Source organism: Peromyscus leucopus, chromosome 8b (assembly GCF_004664715.2).
Source record: "Peromyscus leucopus breed LL Stock chromosome 8b, UCI_PerLeu_2.1, whole genome shotgun sequence".
Taxonomy (NCBI): Eukaryota; Metazoa; Chordata; class Mammalia; order Rodentia; family Cricetidae; genus Peromyscus; species Peromyscus leucopus.
Window position 1 is genome coordinate 85,177,875 of NC_051086.1, and position 13,179 is coordinate 85,191,053.

A 13,179-nucleotide genomic window follows, 5' to 3' on the forward strand; every position below is an offset into this window, starting at 1 on the left:
GTCTCCCAAATGCTGATATTAAAGGAGCGTCCACCACCGACCGGCCAGACCATGGCAATTCTTACAAAGGAAAACATTTAACTGGGGCTGGCTTACAGTTCCAGGGGTCTGTTTAGTCCATTGTTGTCAGGGCGGGAAGTACGGCAGGATGCAGGAAAACATGGTGCTGGAGAAGGAGCTGAGAGTTTTACATCTCGATCCACGGGCAGCAGGAAGAGACTGCCACACTGGACCTGGCTTGAGCATCTGAGCCCTCAAAGCCCACCCCTAGTGACACACTTCCTCCACCAAGACCACACCTCCTAATAGTGCCATTCCCTGTGAGCCCATGGGGGCCATTTTCTTTCAAACCACCACAATAATATTGTTTTTGTTTTTGTTTTTTTAATTTATCCATAGGCAATTTTATATATGCCTACAATGTATTATTTATTTATTTATTTATTTATTTATTTATTTATTTATTTATTATGTATACAGTATTCTGTCTGCATGTATATCTGCTAGCCAGAAGAGGGTGCCAGATCTCATTACAGATGATTGTGAGCCACCATGTGATTGCTGGGATTTAACTCAGGACCTCTGGAAGAGCAGTCAGAGTTCTTAACTGCCAAGCCATCTCTCCAGCCCTGTTTTTGATTTTTTAAAACAGGGTTTCTCTACATAGCTCTGGCTGTCCTAGAACTTGTTATGTAGACCAGGCTGGCCTCAAACTCACAGAGATCAGACTGTTTCTGCCTTCCAAGTGCTGGTATTAAAGTTGTGCGCCACCACAGCCAGCTTGGTTTTTATTTTTTGTTTTTGCGGGGGCGTTTGCTTGTTTGGTTGGTTGGTTTGGTTTGGTTGTGAGCCTAGCCTTTAACCACTGAGCCGTCTCCTGGTGCTTGTTTTTTGTTTTAAAGATTTTGTTTGTATCAAGTATAGGAAGTGAAAAAGGTGACCCCCCCAGCACACATTTCAAGGTGATCATTCTTTGCCTGTGATGATGATGAGGGCAGATGCAGGTGTGAACAAGGCTAGTTGCTATGTAATTATGTACATGTTTGCTGGAGCAGCCACCCCAAATTTTGTATATTAGAACAAAAGTTTCTATGAATTATCGTAACTAAAAGTAAATATTCTAAGTTAAGTTCCACTTCTGAGTCATGTGGCTTCTGTCATAGGAATTTTACCTTTAGAAGGTCACTGAAGACAGGAGCCACGTGGCTTAGGAAGGGGGCAGGGAAATGTGCTGTAGTGGCCGTACGACCTCAGCCACCAGTGGAGGGGTTTTCTTTGCTTGATGGCCACAGGAAGACCTCACTTTCAAATCCTCCTGATACTTTTGGTAAAGATGCTTTTCCTTAAAGAGTCTCCTCATGAGGGATGTGGCTGGGAGCTGGGAGGCAAGGAGCTGGAGTGTAGCTCTCCAGTGAACTTAACTGTGTGAGCTTGGGCAAGTCACTTACCTTCTCTTCAGTCTCCCTCCTGTAAATAGGAGTAATAATACCTCACAGGGTTGTTGTGGGGATGAATTCGAGATCCTGTCTGTAACGCATTTAAGGTTCTTGAAGAAGGCTCTATATAAATACAAAGTCATATCTATTCAAGTTGGCTTATTTGTGCTTGTTGGTTTAAAAAAAAAAGAAAAAAGATTTTGTTCGTGTGAGCATGCGTGCAGGGACCCACAGAGACCAAAAGAGGAGAGCAGGTCCCTGGGAAGAGCCGGAGCTGCAGGCATTTGTGAGTCCCTAACACAGGTGCTGGGATCCAACTCTGGTCCTCTGAAAGAACAGTAAGTACTCTTAACTGCTGAGTCCATCTTTCCAGGCCTCCTGCTTCCGTTCTGAGTCCTGGTCACAGCTCTGCTACAAAGTTCCTGGCCAAGACCTTATTCTCTCACAGTCGCTTAACCGCAAAGCCTCCCCGTTCGTTGCTCCCCTTAGTCTATCCCCAATGTTCAGGCTGGAATGAACCCGTTAAAACAGAAGGTGGAGGGCGGGGAGACGGCTCAGCTGGTATGTACTTGCCACAGAAGCATCAGGCACCAGAACTCACACGGAAAGACAGGGCATGGTGGTGCATACCTGTAATTCCAGTGCTGGGAGGCAGACACAAGTGGATCCCTGGAGCTCAGTGGCTAGCCAGTCTGTCCTAATCTGAGATCCAGGCCTGAGAGAGGGCTTGCCTCACATCCTCCAGGCCCTGGGTTCAGTTTCATTTATGAAGCTGTCTTCCAGGTACTCGCTTGCCTATTCTCGGAATTAGCTTCCCCAGGTGGGTGTTAGCATTCTTCCCACTTTGTTGCAGAGGTAACCAAGATCTAGAAAGGCCCAGTGACTTGCCTGAAGTCCCAGCATGAACTAGCTAAGGCAGGAGTGTTCATACCTAACACTTAGTGCGCAGCCTGCCTTCACCAGTCCTTTCCTTGTGTTTTCCCGAGCTCTTCCCACCTTCCTGGGAGCTTCCGGCGCAAAAAAAAAAAAAAAAAAAAAAAAAAAAAGGAACTTGTGTGCGGGAAGACCCTGGCTCTGGGAATAAACTGCTCTTCTAGATTTGCTGATCTTGTAACCAAGCCATTAATGCACTTCCAAGATCGACCAAGAAGGAGCTGAAGGCTGATTCTCCCTGCTCAGCATCCAAATTACCTCAGTGCCAGGAAAGCCAGAGATGCTTATCCTTCCAGCTTCCCCTGCGGTCTCCCCAGACCATGTGCAGATGCTCCTGCCGTGGAATTTCCAGCGTGGATGGGAAAGGAATGCATATTGAGGCCACAATAGGAAAAGAATCCAACTTGGCATCACTCCTGGGGCCATCACATCCCTGGTGTCCTCCTGACTGCGTCCACACCCAGTCGCCCTCTGACGCCTGGAAGCACTCTCTCCTTCTCTCAGGGTAGGGTGTGTACTGACAAAACTCAAGATGGAATGAGAGGGCCAGGAAGGGAGAAGGAAAGGAAACTCTCTCCCTTCCTTCTTGCAGGCTAATCCCTGGGAGCACAGCTCTCCAGCTCAAGGCGTGTCTTCCGTGGATGGTGGGGGTGAAATGGAGTGTAAAGATAAAGCTGTCCCCAAAAGCTTCTTTGCAGTGTAGGTAAACAGAATGGAGGATTTCCAGCCAGCGCTAACCACATTGCCTACACAGGCCTAGCAACCAATTGTCTTCAAAACCTTCATCAGGTCTGGCGTACTGGTACAGAGGATGAGGTACTTGCCACACAAGCATAAGGATCGGAGTTCAGATCCCCAGAACCCACATAAAGCTGGGTGTGGTTGCACACATATGAATCCTCTGTCAGGAGGAGAGGCAGAAACAGGAGAATTCCTGGAAGCTCAGCTCCCAGGGCAGCGCTCCTCCTGTATGTATCCACAAACAAGAAAGAGACCACACAGTGGAAGGTGACTACCAACACGCAAAGTCATCTCGTGCCTCTACCCAAGCACTGTGGCACTCGCACACGCATGGACACATCATCTGTGCACGCACAGAAAAGGAAGAAAAGGGTGTTTCTTGAAGCCTGTGTCTGGCTTGTGTCTACACAGAGCACTCCGCCATGGCGTGCTCCCTACACTCCCGGCAGGAGCCCCGGACCCTGCACACTGAATGAGCTCTTGAGGCGCTCTGGAACGTCACCTCCTCTTTAGAAACATTCCTGAGAGAGGTAACCGAAGAGTTTATGAAATGTTAATACTGGCTTAACAGACCTCCCCTCCCCCAGGGCACCTAGTCACACGGAGCAAAGTTCTCTTCTTATTGTCCCCTCTTGTACATGAATTCGTGTCTGACATCACAAGGGAGGCAGAGAGCAGGAATGACTGACGCGTCCTAATTAGTATTCCTTTTTTTAAACAGTTTTGTTTGCTACTGTTGTGTATGTGTGTACACGATTGTGTGAGGGTGGAGATGTGTGAGGCCAAAAATGGGAAAAAATAAACTTTGCAGGCTAAGGGTCCTGTTTGCAGTTAAGACAGTTAAGAATAAGTTCCTAGGGGCTGGTGGCATGGCTCAGTGGATAAGAGCACTGAGCACTGGCTGCTCTTCCAGAGGACCTGGGTTCAATTCCCACCACCCACATGGCAGCTCACAGCTGTAACTCTAGTTCCAGGGGATTGGACACCTTTACACCAATGCACATAAAATAAAGTTAAATAAAATTTAAAAAAAAAAAAAAAAAAAAGAGTAAGTTCCTGGCCAGGAGATGGTGTCACACGCCTTTGATGCCAGCACTTAGGAGGCAGAGCCTCCTGTCTGTTTGACCCTCCTGTACCGGATGTCCTTGATCACATGTGGGCAAGAGGTACGTGGGCAGGATATAAGTCAGGATGTATGCTTGCCCCTAACTGGACCTGATGGGAAATGTGTTGAATTGTGGGTATTGCCTTTTTAAGCCCCTGCAAAATGTGACTCGTGGCCATTTTCTGGGAACTCAGAGAGGGACCTGGCCAGTATTTAATTAAAGCTTGCTTTAAATTTGGCTTTAAATTGTGAGAGTGGCCTTATTCTCAACCAGTGGGATGAACAGGTGTCCCAGTCAAGTTTTCACACGGGTTCCCGGAACTGAACGCCTTTACACACTGAGCCATCGTGTCGGCCTCCTGATTAGTATTCTTTTCCTTTCCAGACCAGAGGAGAGTCTTAAAAATCACTTTAATTACTTTATTTATTTTAAAATTGATTCTGGTGGAGATCAGAGGACCTAGATTTCAAAGGAAAGTCTGTGGGGCCAGGCAATCTGTAACCAGATGAGGGTCTCCACAGGCATCCTCAGAGAAAGTGGGAGGGTGAAGTCTCAGTTGCAATGGCGACCATGGCAGGATACTGAGGATGCCAGAGACAGGGAACATCTGCCACGGGAAGCCACAGGCAGCCAGCGAGCCAAGCTCAGAGGGAAGCCAGGCAGGCTGCAGACAGGAAGGATGTGGAGCGGCCACCTGAGCCTGTGGTGTTGACAGCGTGACACTCAGGCAGGGCACAGCGGGACTGCCTGTTCCCTGCCGGTTCGGTTAGGTCTGGCTTTGCCGAGAACCTTTCCTGCTGCTGTTCCTTTGTTCCTCCCATTGGAAATGATCATCTTTATTCTGTATCACCCAATCTTAAGATACATGACTTTTGAAATGTTATTTTGAAGGGGCTCACAGCTAACAATTTGCCCTGAGTCTCAGGGGAGGCTTGGGGCTCAGACCTATAAACAATCAGGACCCCAGGAGATAGAATATAAAGGTACTTCGCCTTGTGAGCTGGTCATGGTCTTTGGGAGCCAGGGATGGGCTGTTATAGTTTAAACAGGAGCCGGGTGTGGTGGCGCATGCCTTTAATCCCAGCACTCGGAAAGCAGAAGCAGGCAGATCTCTGTGAGTTCGAGGATAGCCTGGTCTACAAAGAGAGTTCCAGGACAGCCAGGGCTATACAGAGAAACTCTGTCTCAAAAACAAACAAAAGTTTAAATAGGATATGTCCCCCTATTATGTAGCTATGTTCTTCTAATTGAAGCACCCCCTCCTGGAGCAGGGAGGAAGGCTCCAAAAACTGAAGCTTACAGGGTAAGGAAAAGCTCCCTTGACGTTCTGTAATCAGTAAACAATTGGCAGAGAAAGGGGATTTTGCAACCCACCTAATTACAAGTTACATAGAGAGCGGAGCCAGCCTCCACCCATGCTGTGGTGGGTTTTCAGCAATGTAGCTGAATCCCTCAGGGTCCTACAAATAATCCCTTCCCCATATTCCTATGGGTAACCCCCCAAACTCACTGGGTCATGAAGCCAGACTTGGAAGGCACGCTTCTTCTGTCTGTCATCAGTGCCCTGTCTGTGATGAAGAGACATGTGCCCCCAGGTATAGTCACCAGAGATGCTAGAGCCTCATGTTGCGGCGAGCTCCTCGACCAGCAAGGAAGAACGACCACCACTCGAGGATTCTTCTCAGATCACACTTTATTGGAGCGCCTCTTGGTTAAGGGAGAGCGGGAGGTGAGGGGCCCCGAGAGCCAGAATGCAGCTGCTTATATAGGGAATCAGGCAAACGTGCCGTACTGTGATTGGGTCCCGCCAGAATGTAAGCACAGGGAGCCACGGGATAGGCTGAGGACATAAGGTCGATTACCATACCCGTGCATGCACAGGTCACAGGACACGTAGTCCCGAGAGCATAGCCAAATATGGAGTTGTTTACAGCTAGGCTACCAGGAGGCCAGCGCCATCTTTGAATGGCGGCTCCCTACATCATGTGATGAATGCTTGGTTGGGAATGAACACTTCAGGAGCTGAGGCCTAGCCAGGGCAAGTAGGTTTTGCCTTTTGTTAGAAATAAGTTCCAGGTCACAAAGAAAGAGACCACCACCCCCAATTGAAGTGTTTGGACAGGGCAGAATTTTACTCTTGATCAAAAGGGTGTGCTGGGGGTTGGGGTAGAAGTGCTGAAGAGGTGGTTCAGGGGTTGAGAGCACAGGCTTCTCGTCCAGGAGACCCAGGTCTGAGTCACATCACCCACAAGGTGGATCACAACCTGCCTGGTGTAGATGTAACCAACCATCTTATTAAATAAGAAACAATGTAAAAGAGAAAGCCAAGAGGTCAGAGCTTAGAGCTAAAATCTCACCCTTCCTCCTGCTGTGTCCCAGCTTCTCAAAAGAGAGCTATTTTCTGTGTGTAAGTCCTTTTTCTAGTCATTCTGCCTTCTCATTGGTTGTAAACCCAAACACGTGACTGCCTCGTCACTGTCTGAATGTACAGCCCCCTAGGTCTTAAAGGCATATGTCTCCAATGCTGGCTGTATCCCTGAACACACAGAGATCTATGGGATTAAAGGCGTGTGCCACCACCACCACCACCACCACCACACTCTGTCTATGGCTCTAATAGCTCTGACCCCCGGGCAACTTTATTTATTAACATACAATCAAAATCACATTTCAGTACAATTAGAATACCACCACAGCCGGGTGGTGGTGGTCACGCCTTTAATCCCAGCACTCAAGTGGCAGAGGCAGGCGGATCTCTGTGAGTTCAAGGCCAGCCTGGTCTACAAAGGAAGTTTCAGGATAGGCTCCAAAGCTACACAGAGAAACCCTGTCTCGAAACCCCCTCCCCTTCAAAAAAAGGTGGCTCACAACCATATGTAACTCTGGCTCCAGAGGCTCTGACTCTGTCTGACTTTCTTTGGCACTTGGTACACAGACACACATGCAGAAATACATGTAAAATAAAAAACTTTTTAAACATTTACATAAATGTACAAGGTGGGGGAGATAAAAAGATTTGAATTCCTTGTAATGAACACAAGATTCATAGGATTTGATAGAACAAACTCGGTTGGGGATTTATCTCAGTGTTAGAGTGCTTGCCTAGCAAACACAAGGCCCTGGGTTCAATCCTCAGCTCAAAAAAAGAAAAAAGAAAGAAAGTGTGCAATAGAACAAACTCATATTTAGTGTTTCTTACACTTTGAAGGTTATGTGGTCCTTCTGTAATTCCTGTTTCCATAAGTGGCCTCTTCTGCTACACCCTGCAATGATGTTTGGCCTCACCACAGGCCCAGGAGCAATGGTCCCAAGACTATGAACTAAAACTCTGAAATCATGAGCAAAAATGAAGCCTCCCCACTTAAAAATTAGTTTTCTGGCTGATGATATAGCTTGATCTTGCAGCTCCAACTCCAGTTCCATGGGATACAATTCCCTCTTCTGGCCTCTGTAGGCACCAGACATGTATGTGGTCCACAGACATACATGCAGACAAAAGACTCATACATATAAAATAAAAAATAAATAAATCTTTAAAAAGCAAAAAACAAAAAAATACTAAACAGGCTGGAGAGATGACTCAGAGGTTAAGAGCACTGGCTGCTCTTCCAGAGGTCCTGAGTTCAATTCCCAGCAACCACATGGTAGCTCATAACCATCTGTAATGAGATCTGGTGCCCTCTTCTGGTGTACAGGCAGAACACTATATACATTATAAATCTTTTTTTAAAAAATACAAATAAATTTTTGTTTGTTTGGTTGGTTGGTTTTTTCGAGACAGGGTTTCTCAGTGTAGTTTTGGTGCCTGTCCTGGATCTTTTGCTGTCCTGGATAGCTTCCTGGGATGATGAGAGCTGTTGTTCATGTAAGATAACAAGCCACGTGTTTTCACTTCTGTAAACAAGCTTGATTGCCTCAATGGCACAGAATGTTCTTGACCATTGGTAGGAGAGGTATGTAAGCAGGAAGTGTGTCAGTATGTATGCTTACCCCTGCTTGGACAAAGGCAGAAATACATAACCTTGTGAGTTTTGTCTTTATAAGCCCCTGACTAATGTGGAGGGGCCCCAAAACAGCTTGAACACAGGTGCCATGACAGGCTTAGGGGCCTAGCCATAGCTGCTGTGACAGGCTTACTGGCAGACAACACCTAGACCCAGGGAAAGCCTTAAGCTCACACCACCCAGGGATCTACCCAGGGATGGGGAAGTACCTAGCATCCCAAACATTCCAACCATTAAATAATATGGTCAGATGTCCCTGAGTCTAGCACTCACCTATTTTGTTTTACAGATACCCCTAGACAATTGTCAGCCAATCAGGGTCCAACCTTGGAAATCACCTCACCCCAACCTCTGCTATGATAAAAATCTACCCTGCCTGAGCTCAGGGCTCTCTGCTCTCACCACTGTGTGGGACAGACAGAGAGACAAAGCTCGGAACTTGAAGATAATAAAGGCTCTTTGCTTTTACATGTGGGATTCGGTCTCCATGATGGTCTTTTTGGGGTCCCTGCAATCTGGACATAACAACTAATGTAATTGGGCACCACACTCTGGGAATCTAAAGTATAGACTTGGTCAGTGTCCATCATCCTGGCCAGTATTTAATAAAGCTTGCTTCAAATTTGGACCAAAAATTGTGGTAGTAGGATTAACAATAACCTTTGCAACATATTCTTTTTCTTTTTATACTTTATTATTTTTATTTTATGTTCATTGGTATTTTGCCTGCATGTATGTCTGTATGAGGTGTCAGAAGCCCTGGCACTGGAGTTACATAGTGTGAGCTGCCATGTGGGTCCTCTGGAAGAGCAGCTAGTGCTTTTAACTACTGAGCCATTTCTCCAGCCCCAGAACATATTTCCTGGCTGAAGAAAATGCTCAGTAGTTAAGAAAGAGCAGTAGGCTGTTGTGAGCAACCCCATATGGGTGTTGGCTGTGAATGGAAATTGAACTCAGGTCCTCTGTAAGAGCAACAGGTGCTCCTGGCCACTAAGTTCCCTCTCCAGCCCCTCCAGAGAAATAAGAAATCAAACACATAATGAATGGGAGGTGTTTGTGTAAGGATTCTGTACGTGCGCAGTTCGGGGGTCTTGTCCGGAGCCTTATTACGTCATCAGCGGGCTACTCTGTCCCAGCCTAAAAGCTGGTCGTGCACCCCCACGCTCTCTCTGGGTCTCTCTCAGTCTCTCTCTCTCTCTGCGCCCCTCTTTCTGTGTTTCCCCTCTGCCAGGTCTGGTTCTCTCTCTCTCCTCCTAATAAAGCTCTAAAAGGCACCACTGGGTTCTGTCGTGACTGTGACCGTTCCGCGCGGTAACTGGCGCCAGCCACCAGCACCGTATACCCTTTCAGTTTGGGGGCAATGCTCTCACCCATGTGATATCTCAGGTCTTCACTGCAGCCTTGGCTCTAAACACAACGTTGTGCATTTTATACTTTCATCCTTTAATGCTACACAACACTGCTGTATGTGTTATGTTAGCCTCTGAGCCAGACAGGTGACCTCTTCAGGCATTCAGCTGAGCCTGCTTGCAAAAGGTCATCATCACAGCTGGGCTTATTGACTGTCGTCCTTCCTTCAAAAGAGGAAGGGGTGTGGTGGGCCATGGCACTCACACTTGAGTACAGAACCACTCCTCCCTGACAACTGTGTGCAATTCTGCCCTAACTCGTGTGAACTCTAGGAGCGGCTAGAGCATGTAGATGGGGCAGGACTAGGGGAATCGACTCCATCTGCACAGCCACGAGGGAGCCATCGACTATGCTGGATGCTGCTGCTTTCTGGTCTCTCTACCCATCACCCCTCACCCGCTCTGTAAGTAACCGTAGTAAGTGCATTGGTTTACCAGGCTAAACTTTGGTGTGATCCAATTTAGGGTTGTCATTGGGACCTTACAGGAGGGGGTTGATATTATTTAGTCATTCCCCTACCCCTGCCAAGGGCAGAAATCGTGGTGATGTTTTGTTTGTATTCTAACAAATAAAATTTACCTGAAGATCAGAGGACAGAGCCAATCACTATATTAAACATAGAGGCCAGGCAGTGGTGGCACACACCTTTAATCCCAGCACTCAGGAGGCAGAGGCAGGCAGCTCTCTGTGAGTTCAAGGCCAGCCAGGGCTACATAATGAGACCCTATCTCAAAATAAATAAATTTATTTATTTATGATTTATTGTCAAATGTTTTAGTTACTTTTCTACGACTGTGATAAAATACCATGATCATGGCAACTTATAAAAGAAAGCATTTAATTTGGGGGCTCAGAGGCTGTGGCCACCATTGGCGGGAGCACGGCAGGCGGCTGGCAGGTGGTTGGCAGGCGGTTGGCAGGCGAGCAGCAGGCGGGCAGCAGGCAGGCAGGCGGGAGGCGGGCGGCAGGCGGGCAGGCAGGCGGGCGGCAGGCGGGCAGGCAGGCAGCAGGCAGGGAGGCAGGGAGGCAGGCAGGCGGGCGGCAGGCGGGCAGCAGGCAGGGAGGCAGGGAGGCAGGCAGGCGGGCAGGCAGGTGGGCGACAGGCGGGCGGCAGGCGGGCGGCAGGCAGCAGGCAGGGAGGCAGGGAGGCAGGCAGGCGGGCGGCAGGCGGGCAGCAGGCAGGGAGGCAGGGAGGCAGGCAGGCGGGCGGCAGGCGGGTGGCAGGCGGCAGGCAGGCAGCAGGCAGGGAGGCAGGGAGGCAGGCAGGCGGGCGGCAGGCGGGCAGCAGGCAGGCAGGCGGGAGGCAGGCAGCAGGCAGGGAGGCAGGGAGGCAGGCAGGCGGGCGGCAGGCGGGCAGCAGGCAGGCAGGCGGGAGGCGGGCAGCAGGCAGGCAGGCAGGGAGGCAGGCGGCAGGCAGGCGGCAGGCGGGCGGAAGGCAGGCAGGGAGGCAGGCAGCAGGCAGGCAGGCGGGCAGCAGGCAGGCAGCAGGCAGGGAGGCAGGCAGCAGGCAGCAGGCAGGCAGGCAGGCAGGGAGGCAGGCAGGCAGCAGGCAGTAGGCAGGCAGGCGGGCAGGCGGCAGGCATGGTGCAGAGCAGTAACTGACAGCTTCCCTCTGATCCACAAGCACAAGGCAGAGAAAGAGGGAACTAACCAGGCCTGCCATGGGCTTTTGACGCCTCTAAGCCTGCCCTCAGTGGTACACCTCTTCCAACAAGGTCACACTCCTAATCCTTCCCAAACAGTTCCACCAACCACCTAAACTCGAGTTCCAGGAGATCCACCACCATCTTTGGCCTCTATAAGCATGTGCATGTTTGTGGGGCATGTAAACCCATACAGGCACACACACACATAACTTTAAAAATAATAGACACATAAATATTAATTTAAAAAAGATTGACAACCAATATCAACCCCTACAACGTGTATACATATTTTATATTCATGTATACATGGGTTTGTATGAAAATTCCCTAGGTGTTTGTTAAAGGGTTAAAGGTGTTTGGTTGGTTGGTTTTGGTGTTGTTTTTTTGCTTTTGTTTTTGTTTTTAGAGACAGGGTGTCTCTGTGTAGTCTTGACTGTCCTGGAACTAGCTCTGTAGACAAGAATGGCCTCAAACTCAAAGAGATCTGCCTAACTCTGCCTCCTGAGTGCTGGGATTAAAGTGTATGCACCTGGCTTTGATTTTTGTCTTGTATTTGTGACATGGTCTCACTATATACCCCAGGCCGATCTGGAACTCAATATATAGCCCAGGCTGTCTTCAAACTTGCCAGAATCCTCTGGCCTCTGATCTCCTAAGAATTGAGATTAAGGGGCTGGGGAGATGGCTCAGAGGTTAAGAGCACTGCTTGCTCTTCCAAAGGTCCTGAGTTCAATTCCCAGCACCCACAAGGTGGCTCACAACCACCTGTAATGAGATCTGGTGCCCTCTTCTAGCCTGCAGGCATATATGCAGGCAGAATACTTTATACATAATAAATAAATAAATAAATAAATCTTAAAAAAAAAAAAAAAGGATAGGTGTGAGCCACCAAGCTTGACACAATCTGTGTGTGAGTGAAGGGATGGGGAAAGAATATTATCCACAGGGGGACTTAATCGAGTCAGAAATGGGGAACCCATGGGTTAACAATGGCCAACTGCTAAGACTGCTACCTTTTTCTGTCTTGGTCAGCTCCTCACCCATAGAAGGCCCGGTAGCGCCCCCTGCTGCTGTGACCCATGTACTACACCCAACCCAGTTGGAAAACTAGAGGTACTAGGGTCACGGTTGTGGCATTTGGGCTGTGATGGTTCCTCCTATCTCTCTCTGCATCACAGTTTGTCTTGTCAGGACACCTACCGTTCGTTTGTTCCTTCCTTCTTTTCTTTCTTTCTTTCTTTCTTTCTTTTTTTTTTTTGTTTGTTTGTTTGTTTGTTTTTCGAGACAGGGTTTCTCTGTGTAGCTTTGGAGCCTGTCCTGGAACTCACTCTCTAGCCCAGGCTGGCCTCAAACTCACAGAGATCCGCCTGCCTCTGCCTCCTGAGTGCTGGGATTAAAGGCGTGCACTACCACCGCCTGGCCCTTCCTTCTTATGGAGATTTATTTGTTATTTTACTTTCATTGGTGTTTTGACAGCATGAGTAATTAGGGACCATGTCCATGCAGTGCCCAGGGAGGCCAGAAGAGGGCGATTGACCGATCTCTGTGCAATCTCCTTAGCCATGCCCACCCACCCCCAAGTTCTACCCCCCTTTTTCTTTCGATTTTTATATTTTATATAATTAATAAAACAGTGCTTGTATAAAACTTCACGCGAAGTTTCTAGAGAGCATACAATTTCCAAAAATGTCCTGGTTTGTGTTGCATTCAGTTTTCTAAGGGCGCTCTAATCAACAGTAACAGGCAGATAGGATGTGGTGTCTCATTCTCTTTGGTAAAACTATTCTCGTTATTTACTCCTCACAGTAGTAACTCTGGTATCCACTTGGTGCACGTCTGCTCGGGCTGGGATGTCAGACATTAAGGCTGGATCTGCAAGAGGTGAGGACTTCCCACAGCAGTA